This window comes from Symsagittifera roscoffensis, chromosome 1, assembly GCF_963678635.1.
Source record: "Symsagittifera roscoffensis chromosome 1, txSymRosc1.1, whole genome shotgun sequence".
NCBI lineage: Eukaryota > Metazoa > Xenacoelomorpha > Acoela > Convolutidae > Symsagittifera > Symsagittifera roscoffensis.
Genome location: NC_087062.1, coordinates 44052954 through 44064548, shown reverse-complemented (window position 1 = coordinate 44064548; position 11595 = coordinate 44052954).

The following is an 11595-nucleotide window of genomic DNA, read 5'->3' as shown; positions in this document are numbered from 1 at the left end:
CAAAGTCCAAATTCAATTGAGGCAGGCTAAATAGTCTAATGAATTCAATACACGATTCTTAACATTCAGCTGAAAAATCATATTTCGTCAATTATTCAGTAGCCAAAAATTGTTCGAGACGAATTTATGGACAGTCTGAACAATCAAATTTTTGCCCTGATACTAGCAGTCTCGTACTCATACCCTCACTGACAAAAACGGTTTCGGATTAGTTTAACTAATTTTAAATCGATTTTAAATTCTTCTAAAACGATTCAAATTTAAATTTTAGGAGCTGAAACGGATTTTAATATGATTTAGTCGATCTGTCTTGTCTATAAAATTAATTGAAAATGATTTGGATGGATTTTCGGACTCAATAAAATGCACTTGATTTCATCTGAATCTTACAAAAATCCATTTAAATGCATTTTAAGAGACCCTGAGCAGATCGATTTAAGCGCTTGAAAATCCATTTCAAATCAATTTAAATCAGTTTTTTGCTCCCACTGTGAAAAAAATATGCAATTTAAAAAATATTTGAAATATTTCATTCTCGATTTTTAAGACAAAATTAGACGTGCTAGATGTTATAAAAATCAACAAAATGGTCCACAAAAATCAGATTTCGAGTTCGGATTTATAAAATGAACTCATAGAAAATCATCATTGTAAAACAGATTATGGGCATAAACTTAATTAACAAATCAAGAAAAGGGTTACAATAAATCAAATTTTGAGCGCAAAAGTTTGCAACAAATCATCAAAAATTATCATTGTAAATCAGATATTGGGAAACAACCTATGAAACAAATCACGAAAATTTGTTAATTTAAATTCAGTTTTGAGCTCAAAATCATGCAACAAAATTGAAAAAAATCATCATTGTAAATCAGATTGTTGGCAGAAACCTGAAAAACTAAAAAAAATGGTTAAAATGGATCAGTTTTGAGCACACATTTTTCGAAGAAACCATAGTTTATTATAGATATGTTCAAAAACCTTTTTTGCTTTTTTTATTATGCTACAATATGCTATCAAATGTAATTCAATTTCAAAAATGATAAAATTCGATTGAAAAAAGATGTTTTTATATCATTTTAAATCTGTTTCAACCTCCCTAAAAACAAAAACAATTTAAGATCTAAGAAAAATTGATGTAAATCACTTTAAAATTGATTTAGATTAATTTTTGTTTGGGATTTTTGAATAGTTTTTAATCAGTTTAAAACTAATCTAAATCAATCTTAACCTTTTCTATTTAATCTTCCTACTTTTTTTCTCAATAAAATCAATCTCAACTAAATTTACATTCTTTTTTATAGAAGAATCGATCCTTATTCTTTTTTGTCAGTGCGCGTAATGCTGAAAGCGTAACACAAACTGTTTATGAATGGCGAACTATCTGACCCAACAAAATCGTTTCCAAACGAATTAAGGCTAGTTAATCGGTCCTAATATTTTCGTACGACTCAAAGTTTTACAATTGATCTTTGATTTTGTCCAAAAAATATAATTTTTCAGTATTTTCTTCTCCCAAAAATTATTCGATATGGATTAAGGGGCAGTCGGAACATTAAAGGCTTTGCCCTGAGATGCAATCAATGTTCCCGGGTCGACTGTCTCGGCCAAAAACTGTTATGTTTTGACCATTTGGACCAAAGTTCGGTATGTTTCGACCGTCTCGACCAAAAAGTTTCGTTTTGAGTAAACTGAGTTAAAAAATCTAATGTCTGAACGAGTATTTCGAAGTAACGGAAAGTTGTTTGAGTTTTTTTCCACGTCCGGTCGAGAGAAAATAATCATTCATGAGAGTTTGGCGAGAAAATTTTTTGGTTATAACGTTATAAAAAAATTGTCTCTGAAAATACAAATGTCTTGTAAATGCCGCAATGTGATCTTGTGCATTTTTTCTGCCTAATTTTTTAGTTCAGGGGTGGATTTAAGGGTCGGGGTGTGTGACGTTTCCGTTTCGGCGCCAAAATACCCGGGTCGAGATTTTGGTTTTATGATCAGACGGTCGCGGCAAAAATTTGGTATTTCCAGACTGTCCCGACCAAAATGAGTAATTCGGGATTTTTCTAACAGAAGCAATGTGCCCGCGACGCGATCGTTGCGACCAAAGGGTAAAGTTAACCGCGTTCGAAGAAAAATTAACAGCGATCAGGAAAAATTAGTGGAGAAAAATTCTTCAAAGTAATAGACGCAGAGAAAACAATCGACAGAGGATTTTTCGACCCAAAAAAAAACGAATAGAAAAATGACTGAAACACAAACTTCGACTGTTTTTGGCAGAAGTGTGTATGTATTATTTTTAAATCTATTTATGCATGTAATTATGAATGTAGGATTGTATCTATATATGCAAGTAGGTATGTATGTATGTATGTATGTATGTATGTATGTATGTATGTATGTATGTATGTATGTATGTATGTATGTATGTATGTATGTATGTATGTATGTATGTATGTATGCATGTATGTATGTATATATGTATGTATGTATCTATGTATGTGTGTATGTATGTGTGTATGTATATTTGTATGTATGTATATATGCATGTATGTATGTATGTATGTATGTATGTATGTATGTATGTATGTATGTATGTATGTATATATGTATGTATGTATGTAAGTATGTATATAAATAAATATATATGTAAGTATATATGAATTTCTGTATGTATGCATGTATGTATGTATGTATGTAGTTATGTATGTGTGTGTAATTATGTATGTATGTTTGTATGCATGCATGTATGTATGTATGTATTTATTTACTTATGTATGTATCTATGTATGAATGTAGGAATGGATGTATGGATGAATAATTGTATGTATGTATATAGGGAAAAACGAAGGTATGTATCTATAAACGATTGTATCTATGAATATATGTTTGTTTGTATTTTTGAATGTATGTATATTTGTATGTCTGTATGAAATTTTGTATGTATGTTTAAATTTTTGTGTGTATGTAAGTATGTACGTATGTATGCAAATATGTATGTATGAATGTATGTATACATGTATGCTTATATGTATGGATGAAAGTATGTATTTATAAATCAACGCAAAATTGAAGGTATGTTTGTATTTACATATGTATCTATGAATATATGTAAGTATGTAATTATGTATGTATGTAAGTATTTGTGTATAAATGTATGTAAGTTTTTTCTTTGTATGTATGTATGTATGCCTGCATGTATATATGTTTGAATGTATGAATGAATCTGTATAGGTTTCTATGTATGTATGTTTGTACATATGAAAGAATGTATGTATGTTTGTATCTATGTATGTATGTCCGTATGTATGTATGTATGTATGTGTGTGTGTATCTATTTATGTTTGTTTGCATGATGTATGTATGTATGCATGTAAATATGTAGTAATTTTTGTATGTATATATGTATGTATAAAAAAATGTTTTTTGTATGTATGTATGTATGTATGTATGTATGTATGTATGTATAAATGTATGTATTTTTGTATGTTTATATGTACATGTGTTTGTATGTATGCATGTATGTGTATATGTAAGTATGTATGTATGTATGTATGAGTGACTGAATGTATGTTTGTTTGTATATATGCATGCTTGTATGTATTTATGTAATTATGCATGCCTGTTTTTATGTATGTATGTAATAATTTAGTTTTATGTAGTTTCAATAATGTGTTTGTAAAAATAATAAAATTTATTCTTACGAGGGTTCGGTTTCGGGGAAAAAACCATGGGGGAAGTTGGTCTTGATGGTGTTTGATGTAACTAGAAGCTTAGCAAGCATGAGGATAACATTTTTAGTGCGTAGCAGAGGCCAAAAAACTTCAAGCGCTCTGATGATTTTTACTTCTTCGGTAAGTGTTGAAAAGTATCTTGATTTGTGTTTTGAATTAGGTTAAAAAGTTTATGATTGAAATTAGTATTGTGAATTGGTTCGAGCAGGGTTATTTCAATGGGCTGTGAAAAATGATGATTAGACGGGCGTCGTCGATTGGGAAAGTGTTGGTCAGTGGGCAAAAAATATTTTCTGTCGGATGGGATCACAATAACGGAGGATGCCGTGTAAGTTAGTAGATTTGATGCAAAATGTGAAATTCAATAAAATGGTGATGTTTCCTTTGATTTTTTGAACATGAAACGATGATGTAGGTTACGGGATGGTGAGTTGGTTATGTAGTGTTTCTGTTTGAATCTATGATATGTGTACGTGTGGGTTTGTTTTATTTATAGCATTAATTCGTTTGAGCGCTGAATATCTCTTTCTTTTTGTTTAAGGAAGTTAAATGTTAGTGCTAAACGATTAAATATTTTGAAAAATGGCTCGTAAACCTCGTTGTTTGCAAATGAGTCAGCGATTATATTGTCAAATTTCTTCTTTGTGCTATCTAGATGAAATAGATATTCTGATTTAATGAAAAAAATTTCTGTTAGTTGAGGATAAGTGTTTGGATTGTTTTCGTGTGGCGTATCTTCCATGTATCTGGTGACGGTATGATCGTAATGCTTAATCAAAAATCGATTATCGCGTGTTGATTTGACTCGATTTAATGTTTGATTTAAAGCGATGGCAATGAATTGGTTTTGGCTAAGCGCGGTGGTGAGTTGGTGAATGATGGAATTATAAAGTTCATTATCTTCGGGTTTATGTTTCAAAGGAAGCTCCAGTGGGTTAGTTAAGTTGTAGTAGGTGATCCAGAGAGTGGGGGAACTAGCACATTTTCATCAACAAAAAAAGTTCAGCTGGTTTCCATAGTCTGTTGTTTAGTATGTTATTTGGGGGGGGGGCGATAAATTGTGAAAAATTTTTTTGGGGTGTTAATGTGTTGCGGGCAGTGGGAATATAATTGGGATGAACGTGGACGACTAAAAAAGAATTGAGGTGTAGTGTTACGGTGCTTTCGTTCAAAAACTCTTTGTGTTCTTCTCGGTGTAATTTGAACAGAATGAGTTGAGGATTTGTTAATGCAACAATTGTGTCATGAAGGTGTTGTTGTAGGAAAAGGAAAGGGGTAGCGTCAGTGTATGAAGGGGGAGGAAGAGGTTTCATTAGGAAGCGGGGAAACGATGGGTTGTAAAGGTGGTTGGGACAAACTTGTAGAGCTAGGCTCGGAGTCAAGAATTTTGTAAGGGGTTTCTACATCAGAATTATGAAATTTAGATAAGGTGTTATTAATTGTTTGGTTTGATCGTCTGAGTCTATGCGTGGTTAGTTAGAAGAAAAACTGGGTAGGGGAGAAGGTTTCATTAGGAAGCGGGGAAATGATGGGTTGTAAAAGTGGTTGGGAAAAACTTGTAGAGCTAGGTTCGGAGTCAAGGAATTTGTCAGGGGTTTCTACATCAGAATTATTAAATTTAGATATGGTGTTATAAATTGTTTGGTTTGAATTGTCTAAGTCCATGCGTGGTTAGTTAGAAGAAAAACTGGGTAGGGGAGAAGTAGGGGAGAAAAACTGGGTAGGCGAGGTCTGAGGTTGTCGTTGGAGGTTTGATGGACAGGAAGGAGAACGGTTGAGGTATCCAATCTGTCGGCTCATTGTGGGCTAAAGAGAAGATTGTTTGAGAACGAAAATTTATTGTGTGTGATTGTTCTACAATTAGTTCATGTGTGTCGACAATATTTTGCTGAATGAGTGTTATATAAGATAATTGACTTCGTGGGAAATTACTATCTGGAGAGGTATGTTCAGTGGTTACAATAGTATTCCTATAATTTTGTGGGACTAAAGATAAAGGGTGATTAAAGGCTGTGTATCGTCTTTGTTTGGTTTCATAGATGGCTTTTTGTTAAATTCGTTAATCTGAACATCAAGGAGGATTTTCTCAATTGAGTTGGAAAGTATTCCAAAAAATCCTGCAAACAGAATGCGTGTTACGCTTACCTGTCAATGATTTTTGTATGTATCAGAAGTGAAAAGCGAAATCCAAAAAAAAAACATAATATAGTCAATCTTTCTATTATATAGAAGGGCTATCCGTGAAAAACCATGAGTTCATTTTTGATTTTGACATAACTAAAAAAATTTATTGATGAAATATATTGTTGTCGGTAGTTTGCACCGTTTAAATGTATTGCACCGTTTAAAAGTCTTTAATATCTTTAAAGTATCAGCTATAGTCTTGCCAAAAAATATCTGAGAACCCTCATGTCTCTGTATTGTATCCATTTTATTGAGAAGTTCTTATCATCGTTTCGTTCGAATGTGATGTTGTATATCGGATTTACAGTAAATACCTATTGACTGTAGGTCTATGTTTGGGTTACAAGCAATTGGGCGCATGCTCTGGGGTGACATTAGTGTAGGATGTGGGTTGAGAAGATTATGTTTATCTTCGTTTGGATTAAGCTGAAATACATTATCGCTATTTTCAGATCCATACGAGACAGTTGGGTCCCAAAAATATGTTCGTCTTGATAGTGTATCTACAAAATGTACTTTGTTTTTTATAAATATATGGATTCGTTGGTATCTTTTGCCTTCAAAAACACAAAATGCTTAAAAATTTATAATGGATGTGTAATTCAAAGAATGTTTCCTTCATAGTCAATGAAATTAGAGCGGTTGCCTGAAATTAGATATCCTGCGTAGGATATTTTAAGTACTGCTAAAGCGAGTGATTGTAGGATTTGTGTTCTTTCGAGTTCACATAAAAGATGAAGTGCTTCTAATTAGGAGGGTGACTTTTCTGGGAAAACTCTACTTTTTCTATAATCTAGTCTCATATTAAGATGTATATCGTAGTGCCCTCCACCAAAATAGGTGTTATTCATTAGTGAAACTTCTTGTTTTCGTGTACTATCTTTAGTTTCTGGATGAGTTTTTTGGCCGGTCTTTGCTGTATTTTTTAAGTTGTTACTGCAAAGTAGAATTTTTCAAATTCTCTATTTTGATATGGATGTGCTGCATCAATATTTAATTTGCCTGTTTTCATGTCAAAACTTTTGTCGTATTTGACAAGAATTTCTGAATATTGTGTTTTGAAAAGTGGTGTGGGATAATTACAAGCTTTTCCGGTTTCAGGGTGAATTTGAATACGTGTTAATTTATTTTCAATAACATCTATATTTATTTTTTTCTGTGGGTTTGATCTAGTTTGATTAGGATTGATTTTATCGAAAAATTTAGATTCTATGAAATAATTTTTGTGAATTTTCATCATACTGCGTGAGTTTTAGCGACTTGAAATGTGGTACATGTGTTTTCAGGGAATCAAACTATGATTACCTGTGCTCGTGTAGTGGGGTCGCCATATCCTTGATCGGTTTTACACGGCAAGCGATTTCCATGATATAACATGGTATCATCTTTTAAGTCTCGTGTTAATTATTTTATTTCTAATTGAATTTTTCAACCGAAAAGTATTATTTCCTGGTAGCCTGAAGTTTTTGTGTCTGCTTTACTTTTTGATAGGTTGTTTATTCCAATGTGTGGTATCCTTTTTCTATCGTGTAAGTCGTAGGTTAAATATCCGTGTGCGCTGTGATAGTGAAATTCATCGTCTAGTTTTATATGATCTTGCTGACGTTCAAGTTGTGCTTAATTTGCAGAGTCCGGGAAGACTTGAAAATTTATTTTATTAAAAGTTGTGATTTTTTGTGACTCGTTTTTAAACATTAGTTTGCAATCCTCGCAGTTAAGGTGTAAAAGTCTTTTGATATTAGTTTGATAAAAATTTCACGATCGAGTCTATTTTTATTGCTGTTTGAAACTTTTGAAGGATGTACATTCTTTTCTGATAATTTTGATGAAAATTTAATTTCTGTTAAAGTTGTAGCTCGGGCTTTTGAGTAAATTGTATCTACTATAGTTATTGATACATTGTTTTGTGAATCGGATTCGCATTGTGTTAATTGATTAATTGCGTGTTTATGGAGTAATTTTGATAGCTTATCTTCACAATGATAAAGTGTAGAAGGAAGTATTGTGGTCCTGTTCGGGGGAAGGGTTTGGATGAGGTATAGGTTCTAAAATTACAAGAGGGGAAAAAGTTTTGATTAGGAAAACTATTAAAAGATAAATGAGTATGATAATCCTGAAAAGGGATTATAGAATGTTATGTATCCTATTGCTTTTTTTGTGTATCTGTCGTATTTGTAGATAAGTTCTGCTGTAAAAAATAGAGGTGGAAAAGATTGAGCGGTTATGTTTGGTGGGGTTAGTGGTAATGGATGATACACCAAACTATTAAATTTTACTGTTATCTCAAATTTAAGGGTCAAAAATTTGGATATCTTGTTCTTGTATGTCCTTGTGAACCTCGTGTCTATTTTGTAGTCTATTTAGTGCCCAATTATGTAGTCGATTGTTATCTAGATGTTGGCTAAAAAGGGGAAGCGTATTACAAAGGAGTTCCACTCAAAAGCGTAGGGGTGTATTTGTACTTTGTAGTTCACGATATTCATCGTTAATTGGCTTGGGAAAAGTGTAGGAAAGTAGTTGATCGTGTTTGACCTGTGACTGAAGTTGTGGATGGAAGTGATAGAGTTTCTGTTAGTGATTAGGAAGTATCTGATGAAATGTCTATTGTATCATTAACTAAGTTTGGTTCACCTTGAGAAAATATTCTAGTCATCCAATGTGAAAAACTTTGTGATGAACTAGGGGGGCTAAAGGGATTTTCACAAATTTGTTCAGAATTTGGTGTTGAACCTAAATAATCTGATGGAATATTTCGGGCGTTTTCTTGCGAGACTGTTTGAAGTGATGGAGGGGTGCTTTGTATTATATTACTAGAAAGATCCAGATGGGTCAATGATAGTGATGAGGCTATGTTAAAATGAACACTTGATGTTGGAAGTTTCGATTTTGTCGTGGGTGAATAATTTGTCTATCTATTGTAGTTGTTTAATTTTGGTTTCGGCTTGGATGTCTGGTTCTACTAAGGTCTTTTTGAAGTGAGGGGTAGATGTTATATATTGGCTCGTATGGTGGTTCACTTAGGGGTGCTTGACGAATGGCTGGTATTAATGGTTCGGATAGTGATGCGTGTCTTTCTTCAATTTCATAAAGGTTTTCTACAAATGTGATACGTGAAGATGATTGGGGTTGGTTTGTTTGACCAGATGTTGGTGTTTTCGGTGGGTTTTGGGATGTAGTGGTTGGTGGGTAATCTTTAATAGGATGGGGATTAGCATTTTTGAAAATTTTATATGCTTGATTTATTTAAGTCTGTGTTTTTTATAAAATTCTTTTGCAACAATAATAAGCAAAACTATTGCTAATGCAAACAAATTAATGGATTTTTTCTACATTAAAGGATTGTTAAAATGAGAGAAATCAGATAAGTTAGAAAAATTGTGAAAAGAACAGGAATGTCTTTCTGACTTAGAAGACTTCGTATCATTTATGAAAGTTTCAATTTTTGTACCTGATTAGGTGGTCAATGGTTTTGGAGAGACAAAATTAGGTTTAGATAAGGAAATATTAAAGAAGGAATTGGCCAGAAAAATTACAAAAGATAGGATTGCTTGTTCTAGAAAGTCGGTTATGAGAAAAATACAAAAATGAGAAAGTGTTGAAAAAATTGAGAGAGAGATTGAAAAGAATAGTTTTATTTGTATAACTGAGTTTGAAAAAAGAATTTGAAAAGTGATTTGCTTTGTCAAAGTAATTTTGTTTTGGAGTTGAAGCCAAGTGTGATCGAATTGTTTATTGATTTTTGACAAGTGGTTTGTGTATAAGGAGTTTTTGGTGGAAAGAAGTCTGGGTTTCATGTGTTAACTTTCCAAGTCTTGATTTTATTTGAGGAATGATTAGGGGGTTTTGCGAGGTAGAACAAATTTATTTAGGTGATCTTGTCGAATTTTACTTTTAGGCTACTTTAATATTTTTCTTGGGGAATTGCGGGGTATAAGTTGAGACAATTTTGTTGGTTTTGTTGCTGAATGATAGAAGAGGGTTGCAACGCTTATATGGTTTTTATTTAAGTTGCCAAATAGATAGGTGTTGCTTATTTTAGAACCGCAGGTCTTCAATTTATAATTGCAGATCTAGTTCACCATGGAGATGTATCGGCTAATAAAAGTTGTGGTGTTTAGAGAAAATACGTGATTTCAAATTAATTTGATTGGCCGATTTTAAACTAGTTTTCACGAGGAGATTAAACGGTTTGATTGGCTGATTTTAAACTAGTTTTCACGAGGAGATTGAACGGGTTGACTGAAAATGTTTTTTATTTTGTCTAATTAATCAGGTGGTTTATGCAATTCTACTTTCTTAAATTTTTCAGATTGTGGAATAAAGGTCTTATAATCTTTACTGAAAATTATAAACTATAGGATTTACTGGATTTTTTTTGTCTATTTAATCAGGTGGTTTATGAAATCCTAATTTCTTTAAAATTTTAGCTTGTGGAATAAAAGTCTTATATGCTTTTTCTATTGTCTTATTAATCAGGTGGTTTATGAAATTCTATTTTCTTTAATATTTTAGATTTTAGAATAAAAGTCTTAAATGCTTTTTATATTGTCTAATTAATCAGCTGGTTTATGAAATTCTATTTCCTCAAATATTTTAGATTGCGGAATAAAGGTCTTATAATCTTTTCTTGGTTGATTTCTAAGGCGAGATGTTTGACGTTGTTGTGATTTTTCTTTGATTTTGAGTTTGAGGATCTGTGAATAAAACTGTAGGATGTTTTGATCCAAGAATTAAGATTTCATAACCTTTTAATGTTTCTCGTATGGCTTCACATTCTCTCATAAGGGTAGCGAATTTAAGTTCTGCCTGTTGGAGGTATCGCACATAGCATAAAAAGTTTTTTGGATGTTCTAATGTCCATTCAAAATTATTTTTTGTCGAAGAATATTATAAAATGGTCTGAGATTGATTGATTTTCTACATATATTTACTTAAGAACTTTGGCATTCCAAGAAATTCTTGGATTCCAAGGAAGAAGCTGGGGGGTCTCAACCTCGCCATCAAATGGGCTAAACCGAACAAAGGGGGAACGGGTTCGTCGTGCGGACCAGAAACTCAAGAAGAAGTCGTTTTGAAAAAGGCCGAGAAAAAAAAGAAAACGGTAAAAAAACGCAGGAAAAACTGCAACGGCAACCAGTCAACGCGGCGTAGAAAATAGGAAAACTAACAAAGATGCGTCATCGAGTTCAACACCCCGGAAACAGCAAAAGGATAAACTGAAGAAAGTGGATATGTCCACTAAGACCGAAAATACCCTAGACACCTTCCAAAATTGGAATTTAGCGCCGGCAGAATGATAAACCTTGGCACACCGGGGTCAGGAGAAGCTCACGACCAACGAAGAGTAAATAACCCCAACGCTTTAGGGACCCAGTCAAGAATTCCATCAAAAAAATCTCGAGGAAAATTTTTCAGAAGGAGCACTTCAAAAGGCGGCTCTGCAATAATATCGACGGCGAACAACGCATTCAAAACGCGGAACGAAAGACCAATCTAAACGCGACTGAAGCTCCTGGAAAGACATCTGTTCAGACGCAAAATCGGATATGACACCTTAGACGAAGGAGTAGACTGGAACCCCAGTTGGAGGATAGAACCGGACGAAGATTAAAGAATCCAACTGAAAAAACTTTACAATTGAATTTAAACACTTTTTTTAAACTGAGACTAAAAGCTCTTATTG